We start from the raw sequence: 14,690 nt of genomic DNA on the forward strand, positions 1-14,690 counted from the left end.
AATATAAATAATGTTAATTAAATAGTGTATAGGACTTTTAACATTTCATCACATGGTCTTTTATATGTAGAATTTTTTTGAGGAAAAGTCAAAGTGATGCTGCTAGCTTCGACCCAGTAAGGCCGGAAATCATTAACCTTGGGAACTTTTGCCAGAATTCTGCAGTCCTTCATTAGGGTCTGGGTAGTAAGTACTAGGATAAATCTGGCTCTGGAGTTTTAGGTAGATGGAAATCTTGGGCTTTTCCTGGCCCAACATGACTTCATTTCAGGGTGATGTCATTTGCCAAGCTTTAGTATGGAAGTTGGCTTAGGGCAAGAGGTGAAGGGAAATAGCCAGTCTAACGTGTAAAGGAAAGAGGTAGGAGATTCGTTTACAGTAGTCTTTTCCTAGCCCTACTTCACATTGTTTATAGGAATAGCAACAACAAAAATCACTCCTAGTGTTGTCTTTTATCCCTTCTATTCTGTAGAATTGGAGCCCTGGTGGCCCAGTGGTTAAGAGCTGGGCTGCTAACCAAAAGGTCTGTAGTCCGAATCTACCAGCTGATCCTTGGAAACCCTGTGGGGCATTCTTCTCTGGCCTGTAGGGTTGCTATGAGTCAGAATCGACTGGATGGCAATGGGTTTGGGTTTATTCTGTAAAATTAAGGTTTTATTTTTATTTTTATTTTTTGAAGGATGGCAGATTTGCAAAGTCCTTTGAGTTTAGAAGCTAGGTGAGGCTCTTTTAGTATAAGTTAACATGTCCATGTTTTACGACTTTAAATTAACTATTCCTATGGCATCAATTACATGTTAAAGGACTCCTTTACCTCTTTCTAGCTTCCATGTTGCTTGAATAATCTTGCTTTCTGGTATCATGTTACTCGAGAAATAATTTTGTAACCTTCCCTCGCAAGGTTGCATTTCCTGAATAATTTGGTTATCTTCCAATGATTTGTTGTGAAAGTTGACTTTATCCCACTGACCTTGCTTCTCTTGACTTTTTGAAAAATATATCCTTTTTGTTTTCTGAAAAGGTTTTTATCTTTTAACCTTTTGCCAATGTAGTGATAACAGACATTAAATCAAGTGGAAGTTTTGGAGAACATTTTGATGTGCCATTTTTAAGTAGGTGTAATGCTTTCAAGGAGCCCTGGTGGCTTAGTGGTTAACCGGAAGATTGGCAGTTCTAACTCACCAGCCGCTCTGTGGGAGAAAGATGTGGCAGTCTGCTTCGGTAAAGATTTGCAGCCTAGGAAACTTTATGGGGCAGTTCTACTCTGTCCTCGAGGGTCGCTATGAGTCAGAATAGACTTGACAGCAATGGGTTTGGTTATTTTTTTTCTTTTTATAATGCCCTCAGAATGATTTTTTTTCCCATGCTCCTATGACTCTTTAATTTTGAAAACTTATTTTTTAAAAGAAAATATGGCTTAATAAATTATTAACACGTAGGTTCAATTTGGAGCTCAGAAAATCCTTTTTTTTAAATTCATGCTTTGATTCAAGCCTTTGGTTGAGAAAACAAACCAAGTTAAGGACAGTGAAGAAAGCTAAAGCAATGCTGAAATTGTGAACTTAGTTTTCAGCTGTAAATTCTTATGAAAATAGCTGCTATAAGGAGGCTGGCCCAAGATTTAAGCTGGGATAAATGGAGGAAAAACACCTTCATAGTTGTAGAAACAGCTGAGTTCCTTAACTCCCAAAGAAGTTTTTGCCTTTACAGACAGGTTGCAAGCATGTAGATTTGCCATCACACCTCATTTTTATCATATAGTGTAAATGTGTCTGAACCCATACTTGTTGAGAATCAACATCTGTAGACTGTCTGGGCTATGTATTAGTGGCTTTCAGTAGAGTTCTGCCTGTAAAATAGTCATAATAAAGGTAACAACAATAGCAGCTACAACACCAGATCCTGTCCTAGGTACACTAGGTACCAAACCAAACCAAGCTTATTGCTGTCAAATCGATTCCAACTCATAGCAACCCTATAGGACAGGGTAGAACTCCCCCATAGAACTTCCAAGGCTGAAATCTTTGTGGAAGCAGACTGCCACATCTTTCTCCTGTGAAATAGCTGGTGGGTTCAAACCTCCACCAGCGCCACCAGGGCTCGTTACATTAAGTGCATTATCTCATTAAACCTCACATCACTGTATGAGGTGTAGACATTAGCATCCTCTTGTAACAGATGAGGAAATAGTCTCTGAGAGGTCAAGGTGAAAGTCACAAGCTATTAGGTGACAGTACCAGGATTTGAAACCAAGTCACTGATTCCAAAAATCTGCTACTTGTCTTGAAATTCTCTTTCGTGTGTTTGATTCTGATTCTGCAACCGTATCTTAAGATTCTTTAAGTATGGGCTTTTACTTGTTGTAACACTTGTAATACTAAGAAAAGTGCTGATCACATAACAAAAATATTTAGTATATATTCTTCAATTGGTTAATTTGGTCTCTGAGAAGCTGAAATCCCTTCTCTAGCCTGCCCCTCTCTGAGCACCATTTCTCTGTGCTTTTCTCTCTTTAAATGCTGGTAGAGATAGTTCTGAAGTTGAGCCAGGCCTTTGTATCATTAGTACCCCTTTCAGAGGCGGGTGTCCCTGGGTGGTGCAAATGGTTAACGTGTTTGGCTGCTAACCGAAAGACTGGCTGTTAAGTCCACTCAGAGGCTCCTTGGAAGAAAGGCTTGGCGACCTACTTCTAAAAAATCAGCCATTGAAAACCCTATGGAGCACAGTTATACTCTGACACATATGGGGTCCCCATGAGGGCGACTTTTATTTTTCAGAGGGAGAGGAGAGCCATTTACTGATGCACCTGCTCCTCCCAGAATAGAAGCCTTTTAATTAAGAATTAGTGACCCATAAAATATTTTTTATTGTTATTATTACAGCGTTAGTGCATAGACCATACTGAAATGGTGGCTAACCCAAGCAGCTCTATATTCAACAGTAAGTGGCATAATACAATAATAGCAGTTATCATTAATAGTGCTATTATTGTAGGTGTTTTGAAAGATATTATTACATTTAATCCTTATAATAATCCCTTAAGGCAGATGAGGTAACTGAGAAGTAAGGTAAACAACTTGTTCTTGGTTGTCTAGCTAGACAATTCTGCTTAAAGCGGGTATCCCTTGTTATTCTCTGTCCTAGAATCTGTCATATTGCCAATTTCAAGCATTAATTAGTTAATTGGTTTGCTTGTTTATTGCCTGTCTCCTCTAGTAGAAGACAGGGTCTTCATTGGCATCACAGCTGTTTCCCTAGTGCCTAGCATGGAACCTGGCATATAGTAGGAGCATAATAAATACAAAACTGGGCATCTGAATGTGGATTTCATGGTTCCAAGTTCAGTGTTCCATCACAGTTGCCTCCTAGGATGAAAATCATTAGAGGGCATCAGGGAAACATAAAAGTGTTTAGTTGTTGCTATTCCCCTTCCCCAGGACATTAAAGATTTAAACCTGACTTCAAGTCTGATTTCTTTTGTTCAATTTTACGTTTGTGAAATTTTTTATTGTTACAGATAGTTGTAGATCATTTATTCTCCTGGCTGAACAAAGAATGTTCAGTTGTGTGAACATAACCACAGTTTATCCATTATACTGTTGGTAATTTATCTCTTCTGTGTTTCAGTAGTTCCCACTTTTTATCTATTATGAATAGTGGGGCTATGAACATTCTAGTTGTATACATGTCTGAACCCACTGGATTTTTTTGTGGCATTTTCTCTATTTTTTGATAAAATGTTTTTAATAGACTTTTTAAGAGCAGTTTCAGGTTTACTGAAAAACTGTGTAGAAAGCACAGAGTTCCCGTATATTCCATCTCCCCACTGCAAAATGTTTCTCGTATTACTAACATCTTCTGTTTGTGTGCTACATTTGTTACAATTCAGATGAACCGATATTGATACATTATTAATAGCTAAAGTCCATATATTAGGGTTTACTGTTTGTGTTGTACAGTCTTCTGGGTTTTGACAAATGCATACGGTCATGTGCCCATCATTACAGTATCATAGTGTCGCTGCTTTAAAAATACCCTGTGCTCTATTTATTCATCCCTTGCCCCTTCCCCTAAATTCTTGGTAATTCCTTGTTTCTGTCTCTGTAGTTTTGCCCTTTCCAGAATGTCATATAGTTAGAATCATACAGTATATAGCTTTTCCAGACTAGCTTCTTTAACTTAGCAATATGCATGTAAGGTTCTTCCATATGTTTTCACAGTTCGATAGCTCATTTGTTTTTATTATTGGAAAATTCTCCATTGTATGAATGTACCAAAGTTTGTTTATTCATTCACCTATTTAAAGACATTTTTGCTGCCTCTTAAATTTTGACAGTTATGAGTAAAGCTGGCATAAACATTCATGTGCAGGTTTTTATGTGTACATATGTTTTTAACTCATTTGTGTAAATACCTAGGACAGCGACTGCCGTGTTGTATGGTAAACGTATGTTTAGCTTTGTAAGAAACTGCCAGACTGTGTTTCAAAGTGACTGTTCCATTTTGCATTCCCACCGGTGGTGAGTGAGAGTTCTTGTTCCACATCCTTGCCAACATTTGGTATTGTCACTGTTTTGAATTTTAACCATTCTAATATGTGTGTAGTGGTATCTCTTTGTTATTTTAATTTTCAATTTCCTAAGACACATGATGTGCGTTTTTCAAATATGTTTATTTGCCATCTATATATCTTCTTTGGTAAGGTGTCTGTTCAGATATTTTACCCATTGTGTAATTGGGTTGTCTGTTTTCTTACTGTTGGGGCTTAAGTCTTCTTTGTATACTTTGGATACAAGTCCTTTATCAGATATGTGTTTTGCAAATATTTTCTCCCAACCCACTGAATTTTAAATTAAGAACTAATCATTAAATACAATAAACATTTTAAAATTACTTCACTTCCATATTGTATCTAACTAAGAGAAGGTTAGGGAGGGAAGGAATAAGGGAGTAGGTAGAGAGGGATAGAAGAGAAGCAGAAGAAAAGTAGGATAGGGAGATAAATGAAATCAAGGGAGAAGAAAAGAAGATAGAGAAGAAAGGGTAAAGAAAAACAGAGGCAAACATACAGCCATTGAGAGGGGCTCCTAAATAAAGTGAGGCACTGAAACTGAACCCCTCTCCCATCCTTGAATATGGACTTCAAGGTATTATTGCTTCTTAAAATGCGTATCTCTCTTTTGTGGTTCATTTCCTTATAGCCCTACTGGCCTTCTTTCTGTTCTTGGAAGTCCTTAAGCCTTTTACCAGCTTAGGACTTTTGCTTATCTTGTTCCTTCTTTTCTGGAGTACTCTTCTCTCCTGTTAGCAATTGCCTAATACCTACAGTGCTTCCAATTTAGGTTGAATGTAAGTTTATCAGAGAGGTCTCCCCTAGCGCTAATCTAAATTAGATCTCCTGACTGTATTATGTTTTAACATCCTATTTTAGCGCTTATTACAATTTAAAGTTATATGTTTATAGCTGTGATTTTTATATCAAACTTTTAGCACCGTGAGGGCAGGCATCATGCCTGTTTTGTCCAACACTGTACAACCTGTACATGGCACAGAATTGGCACTCACTAAATACTTGTTGAAGCTCTAAGAGACTGTGCTCTGAATGGAATGATCTCAGTGACCCACCACATGGAAGTACTGTCTGGGCTTCCCAAGTGCTGAGCTAGAGTAGTATTGATCAGGACTGAATGACAAGTATGTGAAGAGTTAGTTTACTAAATAATAGGTTATATGGTTGTGTTTGTGTAAGTCCTCTACATATGTACACATTATGTATATCTCAAAGTACAGAGAATGGTAATGATGTCAGAAAGATGGCAGAGAAGTCATCTCCAAGCTCCCATCCCCCCCAGCAGAAACATTGAGAAATAAGCAGAAACTATCAGAAACAACTTTATCAGGACTCTGGGAAACAGAGGTTTATGGCAACCAAAACCAGTTGCTGTTGAGTTGACTCGGACTCACAGTGACCCACGTGCGTCAGAGTAAAACTGTACTCTGTAGGGTTTTCAATGGCTGATTTTTCAGAAGTAGATCACCAGGCATTTTTTTATGAGGTATCTCTGGGTGAACTTGAGCCTCTAACCTTTCCATTAGCAGCTGAGCATGTTTAACTGTTTGCACCACCCAGGGACTGCTAACAGGAACCAAGTGAATGCTACTAAGAAAAAAGGCACTTAAAAACAGCAGGAAACCTTTGTGGCTTTTTTACTTGCCCTTGCTCTACTCCTCCCTGGTTTGGTAGCTGGCTTGAAGACGGCAACCTGCATTTTCATATGGGACTCTGGTCCCTGGTTCTGGAGGCAGCAGAGCAGACCTTATTGACACATTGAGTTTTTCTGTCCTAACGTCTCTGGTGGCTACCTGAACGATTGACATAAGGCACTTGGCTGTTTCCCCCCATCTTGGAACTCACTCAGAGTGAAAACATGGCAGGTATTGCTTGAAAATACAGTAAGGTGAATGATTAACCCCTATGGCTACCTTGAGCAAAAGAGTATAGTTGAGACATGCAATAGACTGTCTAAGACCTGGGAGGAAGAGCTAGGGAGTGAGTTTTTTTGGGAAATTAGGGTGTTCAAGAGCACGCATGTGTATGGGGAGGTTTAGGAAGCCAGTACATATCCACGGCAAGACGAATGCTCAGAAAAGATCTGAGAAGACTGTAATCTTCAGTTTTGGGCTTATCTCTAGGCTCAGTGTAAGCCTAGGAAAGAAAAGAAGTGCCCCAGCACAGAGCCAATTTGCAAAAAACTTAGAGAAATTTTGTTGTTATTTTGTGTGTGTGTGTTTCTTTTTTAGCACTTGGAATTCAAGGAAATCTCTGTCAAAATGCTAGCTGAATACAAGCTAAAGGAACAAAGACTTCAGTGACCACACACAACAAGGAATACCGTCTTTGCAAAAAAAAAAAAAGTAGTTTGGAAAATGGACTCCTACAGTCTTCAGCAACAGAAGTAAAACAAAACAAAAACAAATCAGCAAACTCTGGGGAAGGGGCAAAATCTGATTTCCAGAGTTACCACATTATAGTATTCAAATGTCCAGTTTTCAACAAAAAATTACAAGGCGTACAAAGAAATAGGAAAGAATGGCCTATTCAAAGGAACAATATAACGTGGCAGAAACCATCCCTAAGGAAGCTGGGACATTGGACTTTAAAACAACAGGCTTAATTATGCTCAAAGAGCTAAAGGAAAACATGAACAAAGAACTAAAGGAAATTAAGAAAACAGTGCATGAACAGAATGAAAATATCAGTAAATAGAAATTATAAAAAGGAACCAAAAAAATTCTGAAGCTGAAAAGTACAGTAATTAAAATGAAGATTTTGCTAGAGTGGTACAACAGCGTATTTGAGAAGGCAGAAGACTCACCTAAGTTAACGATAGGACAGCTGAAATTATCAAGTCTGAGGAGCAGAAAGAAAAAAGAATGAAGAAAAGTGAACAGAGCCTAAGGAATCTGTGGGACACCATCAAGCAGACCAACATATGCATTATGGGAGTCCCAGAAGGAGAAGAGAGAGAGAGAAAGGGACAGAAGAAAATATCTGAAGAAATAATGCCCCAAAACTTCCCAAACTTGATTAAAGACATAAATCTACACATCCAAGAAGCTCAATGAATGCCAAGTAGGATAAACTCAAAGAGATACACACTAAGCCACATTATAGTCAAACTGTCGAATGCCAATCAAAACAGAATCTTAAAAAGCAGTAACAGAGAAGTGACTTGTCACATACAAAGGCTTCTCAATAAGATTAATAGCTGATCTCTCATCAGAAACCATGGAGGCCAAAAGGCAGTGGGATGACATATTTAAGGTGCTAAAATAAAAAACAAAAACAAAAAACTGTCAATCAAGAATTCTGTCTGGCAAGGCTGTTCTTAGAAAATGAGAGAGAAACTAAAACATCTCCAGATAAATAAAAGCTGTGGAAGTTTGTTATCACCAGACCTATCCTACAAGAAATGCAAAGGGAGTTCTTCAGGTTGAAATGAAAGGATGCTAGAAAGTAACTCAAAGCTGTATGAAGAAATAAAGGTTTCAGATATGTTTTGGCAAATATAAAAGCCAGTTTTCTTTTGGGTTTTTAACTTCAATTTTTATGTCCTACATGATTTAAAGGAGCCCTGGTGGCGTAGTGGTTAAGAGCTATGGCTGCTAACCAAAAGTTGACAGTTTGAATTCACCATCTGCTCCTTAGAAACCCAATGGGGCAATTCTTCTCTTTCCTATAGGGTTGCTATGAGTCGAATCGACTCGATGGCAACAGGTTACATGATTTAAAAAACAAATGCATAAAAATAACTATATATCTATGTTATTGGCACACAATGTATAAAGATGGGCTAGAGCTGTAGAGGAGCAGTGTTTCCATATGCTGTTGAAGTTAAGTGGGTATCAGTTCAAACTAGATTGTTATAAATTTAAGATGTTCAATGTAACCCCCATGATATCTACAAGGAATACATGTAGAAAAATATGCACAAAATAAATGAGAAGGGAATCAAAATGCTTTGCTACAGAAAATAAACTAAACCCAAAAGAAGACAGTAATAGAGGAAATGAAGGACAAAACAGGAGTACAGCATACAGAAAACAAATAGCAAAATAGCAGAATTCCTTCTTTGTCAGTAATTACTTTAAATGTAAATGGATTAAACTCTCCAATCAAAAGGCAGAGATGGGCAAAATGGATTAAAAAAAATGATCCAACTATATGATGTCTACAAGAGACCCATTTTAGATCCAAAGACACTAATAATTTGAAAGTGAAACAGTGGAAAAAAGTATCCCATGCAAATAGTAACCAAAAGAGAGCTGGGGTGGCTATGTAAATATCACACAAAATAGACTTTAAGTCCAAAACTGTTACAAGAGACAAAAAAGGATATTATATATTTATAAAAGGGTCAATTCATCAAGAAAATATAACAATTGTAAACCTACTGCACCTAACAGCAGAGCCTCAAAATATATGAAGTAAACTTTGGCAGCACTGAAGGGAGAAAGAAAAGATTATACACTAATAGTTGGAGACTTAAATATACACTTTTAATTGTGGGTAGAACATACAGACAGAAGATCAATAAAGAAATAGAGGACTTGAACAACATTATAAACCAATTAGACCTAACAGACATATATAGTACACTCTAACCAAAACAGCAGAATATACATTCAAGTACACATGGGTCGTTCTCTTGGATAGGCCGTATGTTAGGCCACAAATCAAGTCTCAATAAATTTAAAATTACTGAATTCATACAAAGTAACTTTTCTGACCACAGTGGAATGAAGCTAGAAATTAGTAACAAAAGGAAAACTGGAAATTCACAAACATGTAGAAATTAACACACTAAAACAACCAATGGGTCAAAGAAGAAATCACAGGGGAAATTAGAAGATACTTAGAAAGGATTTGAAATGAAACCACAACATACCAAAACTTACGTGATGCAACGAAGGCAGTCCTCAGAGGGAAATTTAATGTAACTGTAAATGCCTACGTTAAAAAAGAAAATCTCAAATCAATAATCTAACTTCACACCTTATGAACTAGAAAAAGAGGGTAAAATTGTCTTAGTTATCTAGTGCTTCTGTAACAGAAATACCACAAGTAAATGACTTTAACAAAGAGAAATTTATTCTCTTACAGTTTGTTGTTGTTGTTGTTAGGTGCCATCCAGTTGGTACCAACTCATAGCGACCCTATGTACAACAGAACGAAACACTGCCCAGTCCTGCCACATCTTCACAATCATTGTTATGCTTGAGCCCATTATTGCAGCCACTGTGTCAGTCCATCTCGTTGAAGGTCTTCCTCTTTTTTGCTGACCCCCTGCTCTACCAAGCATGATGTCCTTCTCCAGGGACTGGTCCCTCCTGGTAACATGTCCAAAATATGTGACGAAGTCTTGCCATCCTTGCTTCTAATGAGCATTCTGGTTGTACTTCTTCCAAGACGGATTTGTTCATTCTTCTATCAGTCCATGGTATATTCAAATATTCTTCGCCAACATCATAATTCAAAGGCATTGGTTCTTCTTCGGTCTTTCTTATTCATTGTCCAGCTTTCACATGCCCATGAGGCGATTAAAAACACCATGGCTTGGGTCAGGTGCACCTTAGTCCTTAAAGTGACATCTTTGCGTTTTAGCACTTTAAAGAGATCTTTTACAGCAGATTTGCCCAGTACAATGCATCTTTTGATTTCTTGACTGCTGCTTCCATGGGCTTTGATTGTGGATCCAAGTAAAATGAAATCCTTGACAACTTCAATCTTTTCTCCATTTAGCATGATATTGCTTATTGGTCCAGTTGTGAGGATTTTTGTTTTCTTTATGTTGAGGTGTAATCCATACTGAAGGCTGTGGTCTTTGATCTTCACCAGTAAGTGCTTCACGCCCTCTGCATTTTCAGCAAGCAAAGTTATGTTATCTGCCTGTTGCAGGTTGTAAATGAGTCTTCTTCCAATCCTGATGCCGCATTCTTCTTCATATAGTCCAGCATCTCGGATTATTTGCGCAGCATACAGATTAAATAAGTATAGTGAAAGGATACAACCCTGACTCATACCTTCCTGACTTTAAACCACACAATATCCCCTGTTTTGTTTGAATGACTGCTTCATGATCTATGTACAGCTTGCTCATGAGCACAGTTAAGTGTTCAGGGATTCCCATTCTTCACAATGTTATCCATAATTTGTTATGATCCACACAGACAAATACCTTTGCATAGTCAATAAAACACAGGTAAACATCTTTCTGGTATTCTGTGTTTTCAGCCATGATCTGTCTGATGTCAGCAATGATATGCCTTGTTCCATGTCCGCACCTGGCTTGAATTTCTGGCAGTTTCCTGTAAATGTACTGCTGCAACTGCTTTTGAATGATCTTCAGCAAAATTTTACTTGTGTTTGATATTAATGATGTTGTTTGATAATATCCACATTCTGTTGAATCACTTTTCTTTGGAATGGGTACAGATATGGATCTCTTCCAGTCAGTATGCCACAGTTCTTGGCATAGACAAGTGAGCACTTCCAGTGCTGCATCTGTTTGTTGAAACATCTCAGTTGATATTCCGTCAATTCCTGGAGCTTTGTTTTTCACCAGTGCTTTCAGTGCAGCTTGGGCTTCTTTCTTCAGTACCATCAGTTCTTGATCATATGCTACCTCCTGAAATGGTTGAATGTCAACCAGTTCTTTTTGTTACAGTGACTCTTTGTATTCCTTCCATCTTCTTTTGTTTGTTTAGTATTTTCTTCATAGAATCCTTCAGTATTGCAACTCGAGGCTTGAATTTTTTCTTTAATTCTTTCAGCTTGAGAAATGCTGAGTATATTCTTCCCTTTTGGTTTTCTATCTCCAGGTCTTTGTACATTTCATTATAATACTTTGTATTCTCTAGCTGCCCCTTGAAATCTTCTGTTCAGCTCTTTTACTTCATCATTTCTTCCTTTGGCTTTAGCTACTCTGCGTTCTAGAGCAACTTTCAAAGTCTCTTCTGACATCTATTTTGGTCTTTTCTCTCTTTTCTGTCTTTTTAATGACCTCTTGCTTTCATCATGTATGATGTCCTTGATGTCATTCCACAACTTCTCTGCTCTTCGGTCATTAGTGTTCAATGCGCCAAATCTATTCTTGAGATGGTCTCTAAATTCAGGTGGGATATACTCAAGGTTGTATTTTGGGTCTTGAGGACCTCTTCTAATTTTCTTCAACTTGAGCTTGAGCTTACATATGAGCAACTGATGGTCTGTTCCACAGTCAGCTCCTGGCCTTGTTCTGACTGATGATATTGAGCTTTTCCATCGTCTTTTTCCACAGATGTAGTCGGTTTGATTCCTGTGTATTCCATCTGGCAAGGTCCACATGTATACGTGCCGTACATGTTGTTAAAAAGAGGTATTTGCAATGAAGAGGTCATTGGTCTTGCAAATTCTGTCATGCAATCTCCAGTGTTGCTTCTATCACCAAGGCCATATTTTCCAACTACCAGTCCTTCTTTGTTTCCAACTTTCTTGTTCCAATCGCCAGTAATTATTGTGCATCTTGGTTGCCTGTTTGATTACTTTCAGACTGCAGAAGTTGGTAAAAATCTTCAATATCTTTATCTTTGGCCTTAGTGGTTAGTACTTAAATTTGAATAATAGTCGTATTAACTCGTCTTCCTTGTAGGCATATGGATATTATCCTATTACTGACAGCGCTGCACTTCAGGATGGATCTTGAAATGTTCTTTTTGACAATGAATGCAACACCATCCCTCTTCAAGTAGTCATTCCCGGCATAGTAGACCATGTGATTGTCCAATTCAAATGGCCAATACCAGTTCATTTCAGCTCAGTAATCCCTAGGATATGAATCTTTATGTGTTGCATATGATTTTTTGACAATTTCCAATTTTCCTGGATTCATACTTCGTACATTCCATGTTCCGATTATTAATGGATGTTTGTAGCTGTTTCTTCTCATTTTGAATGGTGCCACATCAACAAATGATGGTCCTGAAGGCTTGACTCCATGCATGCCATTAAGGTCGACTCTACTTTGAGGAGGCATTTCTTCCCCAGTCGTCTTTTGAGAGTCTTCCAACCTGAGGGGCTCATCTTCCGGCACTATATCAGACAGTGTTCCACTGCTATTCATAAGGTTCTCACTGGCTAATCTGTTTTAGAAGTAGACTTCCAGTTCCTTTTTCCTAGTCTGTCTTAGTCTGGAAGCTCAGCTGAAACCTGTCCACCAGGGGTGACGCTGCTATTATTTGAATACTGATGGCATAGCTTCCACACGTCTGTCAGTTTGTCATACTGTGGAGACTTGTTTCTTGCTGTGGTGCTGGAAACTATGCCACTGGTGTTCTTACTGTTTAGGAGGCTAGAAGTCCGAATTCTGGGTGCCAGCTCTAGGGGAAGGCTTTCTCTCTCCGTCGGCTCTGGGGGAATGTCCTTGTCATCAGTCTTCCCCTGGGCCTAGGAGTTTCTCAGTGCAGGGATGCTGGGTCGAAAGGACACACTCTGCTCCTGACTATTCTTTCTTGGTGGTAGGAGGTCCGTCTTTCTGCTCACTTCTCTCTCCTTTGATCTCTTGTAAGATAAAAAGTGGTGCAGGCCACGATTCAGGAAAACTACTCTTATGTTGAATCAGGGCTGTGACCTGATTAAGGGTGTTGCATCACACAGTAATCCTCTTTAACAATCACAGGCAGAGATTAGGATTTACAACACATGGGACAATTACATTAGCTCGCAAAATTGAGGATAACCACATAATACTGGGAATCATGGCCTAGCCAAGTTGACACATTTTTGGGGGACACAAGTCAATCCATGACGAAACTAAACCCAAAGTTAGCAGAAGGAAGGAGTTAATAATGATTAAAGTGAAGGTAAATGAAATAGAGAATAGAAAAACTATAGAATGTATCAGTGAAGCTAAAAGATGGTTGCTTACAAACATCAATAAATGTATAAAGAAAGATTTGGAAAGGTATTTACTAAACTCAATACTGTGGTTAACTTGGGAGAGAGGAGAGGATGAACAGTGAAGGGCTACTTTCATTTCTATATTATTAGAACGTTTTATTGTGAAAAAATTTTACTTGTGTAATTTGGTAAAAAAAAAAAAAAGGAATGTGGCTTAAAAATCAGTTTCTATTTTACGAGCTCTAAGGAGTGAGACAGTAGAAGGACAAAGTTGTAGTGATATGAGAAAAGACTGACATTGGGATAGAGGACAGAAGAAATGGACTGAAGGAAGAATGAATTTCTTCCCAGTGTAGGTTTATCATTAGGGTTCTGTGTGAGTATATAATTCAAATTATGGCAATTATAAAACTTTCAATAGCTTTTCTGGAGAGAATTCAGAATTGATTATAAAATTGATTTTACTGTGAAGCAGGTAAGAGACACTGACCAAGGGCAACAGTGGATTTAGAACTCTAAATACCTTAATGTTTATTTTATATATTTTTCTGTAAAGAAGTGAGCAGTAAATGAATTTAGCAGTTGTGAATAATATAAAACTGTTCTGCATAGGCTGTCTTTGTCCTCAGCAAATCTGTGAGAATATTTTTACAACCCTCCTTTAAAAATTTTTTTTTATCATATGAGGACATAAGTCTCAGAGAGGTTAAGAAATTCATTTTAGGGTTACCTAAGTGATAAATGGCAGAGCCACAAATGGATCCCGCGTCTTCTCTATTAGATGTTAAGTGTTTTTTGTTGACCAGGAAAAGATAGGAATACTTTATTCATATAGTACACTGTGGAACAGGTTTCCTAGCCATCTACATTTGTAAAACATAAACCACCCCCTCCCCCTGCAAAAAAAAACAACACCCAAACCCACTGCCATCAAGTTGATTCTAACTCATAGTGACCCTATAGGACAGAGTAGAACTGCCCCATAGGGTTTCCAAGGAGCGGCTGGTGGATTCGAACTGCAGACCTTTTGGTCTGTAAAAGTGAGTGTAGATTTTGTACAGATGAGTACCTATATATACATGGACTTTATATAGTTGATAGGAAATAGAAGATTTTGTTCATGTGTGGACAAATACTTGAAGGTTTGCTTCACGATTAAGTCAATCAGTACGATCATAATACCAGTTTTTAATACTTAATTTAGTAGTACAGGAGATACCAGTATAGTTCATAATGGACACCCAGTATCGAA

At 38.0% G+C, this 14,690-nt stretch overlaps 1 protein-coding gene across 3 annotated transcripts in view; it reads left to right on the plus strand.

The window, feature by feature from the left end:
* Positions 1 to 14,690, plus strand: part of BABAM2 (BRISC and BRCA1 A complex member 2) — a 645,299-nt gene that overhangs the window by 26,548 nt on the left and 604,061 nt on the right. The window lies entirely within an intron of this gene.

Source organism: Trichechus manatus, unplaced genomic scaffold (assembly GCF_000243295.1).
Source record: "Trichechus manatus latirostris isolate Lorelei unplaced genomic scaffold, TriManLat1.0 scaffold00052, whole genome shotgun sequence".
Lineage (NCBI taxonomy): Eukaryota > Metazoa > Chordata > Mammalia > Sirenia > Trichechidae > Trichechus > Trichechus manatus.